Source organism: Octodon degus, unplaced genomic scaffold (assembly GCF_000260255.1).
Source record: "Octodon degus isolate 3935 unplaced genomic scaffold, OctDeg1.0 scaffold00301, whole genome shotgun sequence".
In the NCBI taxonomy this organism is placed as follows: domain Eukaryota; kingdom Metazoa; phylum Chordata; class Mammalia; order Rodentia; family Octodontidae; genus Octodon; species Octodon degus.
The window spans coordinates 1,524,379-1,531,529 of record NW_004524877.1 but is presented as its reverse complement, the minus strand read 5'-3'; the positions used below and the strand labels follow the sequence as shown (position 1 = coordinate 1,531,529).

General features: G+C 35.4%; 1 non-coding gene across 1 annotated transcript; it reads right to left on the bottom strand.

The window, feature by feature from the left end:
- Positions 1 to 1,977: 1,977 nt before the first annotated feature.
- Positions 1,978 to 2,084, bottom strand: LOC111814372. Its single transcript, XR_002819374.1, has one exon. It is a non-coding gene; the product is annotated as a U6 spliceosomal RNA (small nuclear RNA).
- Between the last annotated feature and the right edge of the window lie 5,067 nt (positions 2,085 to 7,151).

The following is a 7,151-nucleotide window of genomic DNA, read 5'->3' as shown; positions in this document are numbered from 1 at the left end:
AAATAGGCAACAATAACAGTGTCAAACACAAAGTAGAGAGCTGAGGAGATAGGTCAGTGGTCTAAACACCTGCTTGGTAAGCACAAGGACCTGAGCTCAATCTCCAGTACCACATGCTGTGCCAGCCCCAGAACCCCAGGGTTGCCATATTTGCCCTAAATTCAGATGTGGTGGTGCATGCCTGTAATCCCAGCACTGGGGAGGCTGAGACAGAAGGATTACTACAAGTCAGCACTGCATAGCAAGACCCTGTATCAAATAAATAAATTTAGAAAGCAAGGTATATATTGGCATACTATAAGGGAAAATGATAGCTACAACTAAAACACTCTTAACAATAGAGAGGTAGTTTGTAATTATAATGTAGGTCCAAAGACAAACCAGGTACTATCATGCAGTAAGTATCTACTAAGCAACAATTATGCCGCTATTAACACTAGAAAGGAATTCTGAATACCTAAAGATTAATAAAGCTTAATAGTAATACTATTAAAAGTGGAGGCGATAGGGAAAAGGAAGTCAGAGAAATAAAATTTGAAAATAAAGAAAAAGAAACAAGAAAGCGGATAAAAATTAAAATAAATAACTATTAAGAAATAAAAATAATAGATAAAAATTATAGAAAATTACAAATAATAAAGAAAAAGAACCGAGAAAACTTAAAAAGAGAAAAGGAAAAGGAAAAAATCCAACCCTCCAAAACCAATGGAAAAAAAGTGAGTCTAAAACTATTTCTTCCATACTTTTGAATAGTGGGGCCTGAAGCACTGAAATACACTAGATATCATGGATGTATAGTGAGTCACTACCTATTTTGTTCTTACACTCATGCTTTTGTGTTAGAATGTAGAATATTATTCTGCCCTCCAGCTGGATGCAGTCAGTCAATAATATCTACTCTTCAGCTATAGCCACTCGAACCCCTCCCAGTTTCCATGTCCCCTTGTGTATCCTCAGTCCTAGTTTTCTCTGCCTTTACCTTGCCCTCCCTGATCCAGGCATTGTCTGGATATAAACTCTAGAGTTGTAACTGTCTCAATGGAGGTGAATCCATGATCCTATTAGCAGACAGGGTAAGCAGACACACCAATGAGTTGTGTGCTGGCTATATATGGTGGAGCTAGAGTAGGGATAGTGAGGGTAGGGGTCAAAGAGTTCAGTTTATTCAATGTCAGCACTTATGATCCAGTCCCTTCCAAAAGCTACACATGAACAGCCTGGCTTTTAAACTCAGGGGGCAAAATTCTCATGGACTTCTAGCCTGATCTTCAACTTCTCAGTTGGGTATATGTCTAGCTCATAACCTCTCTGTATGATCTTGAAGCCTTCTTTCATTCAGTCACTGTGACAGTTTGACACCAGAAATTTTGAGGTATAGTTGTTCTGAAACTCAGTCTTAAACACTAATCTTATTCTCAAAATGTGTCCTAATAAAATATTCTCAAATATGGATGCCACTACACTAGACTTCTTTTGCAACTCTAGTTTACCATGCAGAAAGACTTACTTTCAAAATAAAGCCCACACTGCTTTTGCAGTTTACACTAGCCATGGTTTTCTTGGAGCTAGTACCATCACCCTAATCTGTACTTTGTCTCTGGGGCTGTTAATCCTCTCTGGGCTTACCTCATGTCAGTGGAGACAGGTCTCCCTTCCTGGGAGATAGGGTCAGCTTTCCAAATACTCTAATTCTTTTCTGTGCATTGTGCTTCATTTTTTCAGGTTCACTGTGGTTTATAGTTTTCTTGCCAACTCCTTCCAGATTACCAGACTTCTACTATCTTTGTTTCTTTTTTTTAAGATGTGAATTCATGTATTTTTAGTCTCAGAAAAGGACTTTTTTCATACAGGTTGTGGCTGATCTGCCAGTAGGGATCAGCACCTGAGCTCCAGCAACTCCCATTCTCTCTAAATCTTCTTCTCCTTTTCCCTCCCATAATTTTATTGAGAAACAAATAGCAATGAGACAGTTTCAAAAAAAATATGGAATCCTTCACGAATTTGCATGTCATCCTTGCGCAGAGGCCATGCTAATCTTCTCTGTATCATTCCAATTTTAGTATATGTGCTGCCGAAGCGAGCACTACTATCTTTGTTTCTTCACCAAATTTTTGCTTTTCAGGTGTCTCAATTGTAGGTCAAAGAGGGTGTATTTTTCTGGTGATCTCTCCTTTGCCATTTTAAATCCTCACCTGAACAACCACTGTTAATCAACTGGATATAATTGACATTTACAGACTACATTCAATACCAGCAGAAAATACATTCATCTCAAGCTCACATCAAACATTCATTGGGATAGAACACATTCTGGGACCCAAAACATACTTAAAAACTGTACGGAATAGAATGTATAAGTTCTTCTCAAAATTTATTTAAAATTTAATAAATAAGAGACAAGTGATTCAGACTATAGAGATTTGATTGGAAAGGCTGTCAGAAGTGGCTAAGTTTCTGGTATCACTATACATACTTTTCACATAACTGAAATATTCAATTGTCTTTAAAATATTGTTCTTACCAAGACATTAATTAAAGCAATTTATTTAAAAAGAACATATGTCAGTTTTCTAATTACAGTGGAATTAAATTAAAAATCAGAAACAGAGGGCATAGTAGCACATGCCTGTCATCTCAGCTACTTAGCAGGCTGAGAAAGGAGATTAGCTTGAAGCCAGTAGTTCAAGAACAGTCTGGGAAACATAGTGAGATACTGTGTCTCTGAGAAAAATTAAAAAGCATAAAGATAACTAGAAAATCTCAAAATATGTTAAGGTTAAATAATACATATATTATAGAAATTTTTAAAAGAGAAATCTTAAAATATCTTTAACCAAATGAAAGTGAAAATACTCTATCAACCTTTGAGATTCTATAGAAACAATACTTAAATGCAAAATTATAGCATTGTATGCATATATTAGAAAACAAAAAAGATTTTAAGCCAATAACCTAAGCTTCCATATTTAAAAACTATAAAATATCAAGCAAATTAAATCTAAAGTAAGCAGAAAGAGAAACAATAAAAATGAGAGCAGAAATCAGTAAAATTGATAAACAGAAATCACCAGAAAAAAATAGATAAAATAAAAATACTGAGAAAATAAATATGACCCTGCATTATTAATATTAGAAATACAAGATGGAATAAAACTAAAGATCTCATGGACACTAATGTGACAATAGGAAATATTATGAACTCTATGACATGGACCAATTTATCTTTCTTTTCTTTTTACTGTATTATTCGGGGTCTCACTACATAGATGGGACTTATAGTGATTCTCCTGTTTACAGCCTCCCAACTGCTGGGATTACAGGTGCATGCCACCATGCCCAGTCTGAATTGTTATCTCAGCATGCCCTGGGGGTGGAGCCAGCATGGCAGGCCTGGGGATCAAACTCTAAGCCTCTGTGCCTGCTTGCAGGCACTTTAATCGACTGAGCTATTTGGCCAGCCTGATTTTTTGAAAGGTAAAATCTGCTGAAACTCTTACAAGACACGAACAACAAAATCAAACGTATATCTATTAAAGAAAATGAAACAATGACCTTCCAAAGCAAAAAAGCCTTGGGCCCAGGTGAGTTCAATGATAAATTCTACAAAAAATTCTGAGCAAACTATATTAATTCTCTACAATCCCTTTTTGAAGATAGGAGAAGGAATACTTCGTAACTCACTGCATGAAGCCTCCATCATCTAAACATCAAAATCAAGCAGACATTATAAGAAAACTGTAAGCCATGTAAACACATGTGAAAATCCTCAACAAAAGTTAGTAAACTGAATACAATAGTGTAAAAGAATTATATACCTCAATGAGAAGGGATTCATGTAAGCCTGGAACAATACCCCAATGTCAAAGTAATCAATCATACCAGAGGATAAAGAAGAAAAATGACATGATAATATCAGTACCAGAAGAAAGAGCATTTGACAGAATCTACCACATATTTATAATGAAAAAATATTAGGAAGACACACGTGCCTTCTCTGCTAGATAACAATAACTTTTTAAAACCTTGCAGGGCCAGCCAGATAGCTCAAAAGATGAAAGTGCCTGCTTAGGTAGGCTCAGGGACCGTGGTTAGATCCCTGGGATGCCATGCTGGCTTGGCCCCCAGGGCGTGCTGAGACAGCATCTGAAACTGGGCATAGTGAAGCACATCTGTCATCCCAGTGCTTGAGAGGCTGAAAACAGGAAGGATCACTATGAGTCTGATCTGTGTAGTGAGACCCTGAAGACCTTGTGCTAAATACATTTTAAAAAACTTTCAGTTATTATGACATAAGAAAGTATAATTTTTTTCTACTATAATCAAGAACAGAGTAAGGATTTTCTCTCCTCACCATTACTTTTTAACATTTCCTGGAAGTCATAAATAAAGACAAGAGAATGATATAAAACGCATACTCATTGTGAAGGAAATAATAAAACTGCATTTGTTCACCAATAACATAATTGTGCAGAAAATCTGAAAGAATGAACAAAAATACCTAGATAATGATAAGCAATTATTACAAGGCTGAAGGACAGAAAGTTAATAAACAAAAGTCAATCACTGTCCAATAAAATAGCAATGAAGAAGTGAAATTTGAAAATAAAAACACAACACATTTTTATACTGGAGTCCCCCAATTAATATATTCATGTAAAAATCTAATTACATACATATAAGATCCATAAGAAAAACTACAACACTCTGATGAAAGAAACCAAAGAACTAAATAAATGAAATATTAATATATTCATGAATAAAATGATTCAATTTTCTCAAAATATCAGTCTTGCCAACTTGATCTATAGATTCAATTCAAATTACAATAAAAGTCCTGGCAAGAATCCTTAACATTGGAAAAACAAAACAAAATAAAACAAAAGAACTCCTCAAAATTTTCTCTAGATATAACAGAATTGATTTTGGGGCTGGCAAGATAGGTCAGCGGTCTGAAGTGCCTGCTTGGGCAAACTTAGGCAAGCACAGGGACCATAGTTTGCTCCCAGGCACCACATGCTGCACCAGCTCTGCCCACAAGGCAGGTTGAGCCAACCACAAAAAGTAAAATAAAATAAAATAAAATTGGTTTTAAAGTTTATATGAAGAAGCAAAAGACCTACAGTATCTAACACAATTTTGAACAACCATGTTGGAATTTTTAACACCACATATATTCAACACTTACTATAAAGCTACAGTAATCAAGACATTGTCATATGGTTGAAAGAATAGTAAAATATGTCAATGGAAGAAAATAGAGCTCATAAAGACAGTCACATAAATATAGTCAGCTGATCTTTGACAGGGGATTAAACACAAAGTAATTGAGAAAGACTATCTCCTTAACAAATGATACTGGATAACTGGACACTAATATATAGTAAAATAATTCTATACACAAGCCTTACATCCCTCATAAAAATTAAATCAAATGAATCACAGACCTATATGTAAACCACAAAACTACTAAAACATCTAAAATATAACATAGATGAAGCTTAAAATGACTTTGGGTTTTTTGATGACTTTTTATGTAGGATACCAAAGGTACTCTTAATGAATGAATAAATAAGCTAGATCTTGTTAAAACTAAAATTTGGAAATCCTGCTCTACAAAAGACACTATAAAGAGTATTAAAAGGATTTTTTTTTTGCTCGGAATGCCTTCAGGGCAGGTTTGGCTAGCTTGAGTTGTGGGCATCAAACCACAGCAACCTGAGCCTGACAGCTTTGTTAAAGCAGCCACTGAAAGAACTGAGCTATGAGGCAGGCCCACAAAGAGTATTAAAATGAAAGCTATATAATGGGGAAAAAACACTTACAAAGGACACATATGATAGAGGGCTACTGCACACAGTGATTTTTGCTTTGGAAAACTATTGTTTAAAAATATATTAAAAACTTTAATATCCAACAATAAAAGATAAGAATTTTGATTTAAAATGGGTCAAGGGTGGATGTGGTAGTGCACACTTAGAATCTCAGCACTCTTAGAGGCTGAGGCTGGAACATTACAAATTCAAACAGAGGTCCTGGGTGAGACCTCTGTTTTAGAGACATCCTGTCTCAAAATAAAAATGGATAAGAATGTAGTTTAGTGCAAAGGCCCTGGGTTCACTCACCAGAAAAATGAACAAACCAATCAGGTCAAAGATTTGAACAGATGCCTCACCAAGAAGATACATGGCACTGTAAAAGGGAGAATCTGTTCAAAGGAAAAGATAACTGGGATGAGAAAAAAAGGACAAAATAAAAAAGGAAGGGAAAAAAAATATATGATAGCTTGGATAATTGTACTGCTGATTTCTATTCTGTTGAAAGGAGAAGTTAATGACTTTTTCCTCCTCTTTAATTTTTATAATTGTTTTGACCAATTTTAAATGCTTATATCTGGCAATCTGACCAACTAATTCGAAGACAACAATATGCAATACAACAACCACTGTTGAATTCTTATTTTGTTTAGTGTAATTCTGTATCATTTTTAATGTTTTTTACTACTTTTTATTCTCTATAAAAAATAAAAAACTAAAAAAGAAGAGATATGGAGGTCATATAAAATCTGAAAGAATTCCACATTACACCTCATCATGGAAATACAAATTAAAACAACATTGATATACTGATACTGCTACAGATCTTACAGAATGACTACAATTCAGAAGACAGACTATATCGAATGCTGACAAGCGTGTGAAGAAAGAAGAAAGTGGCAATAGAGAGCTGGCCAAACAGCTCAACAGATTAAAGTGCTGCAAGCAGGTGCAGGGGCCAGGGGTTCGATCCCCAGTCCTGCTGTGCTGGCTCCACCGCCAGGGCATGCTGAGATGGCAATTAAGACTGTGCATGGTGATGTGGGTCTGTAATCCCAGCTCTTCAGAGGTTGTAAATAGGTGGATCACGACAAATCCAATCTAGTAGTGAGACCCTGAACTCACTAATTAGACTCTTCCCTAAAGTACAAAAAAAAGTGGCAATGGAAAATGGGTCAGCCAATTTGGCAGTATCTTACAAATTAAATATAAAATGGTAGTCTAAACAAAAGTAAGCACATGATCCAACAGTTCCACCCTTTGAAACTTACCCAAATTAGCTGGAAACTTACATCCATACAACAACCTACACGTGAATGTTTATAGTGTCTGTATTCA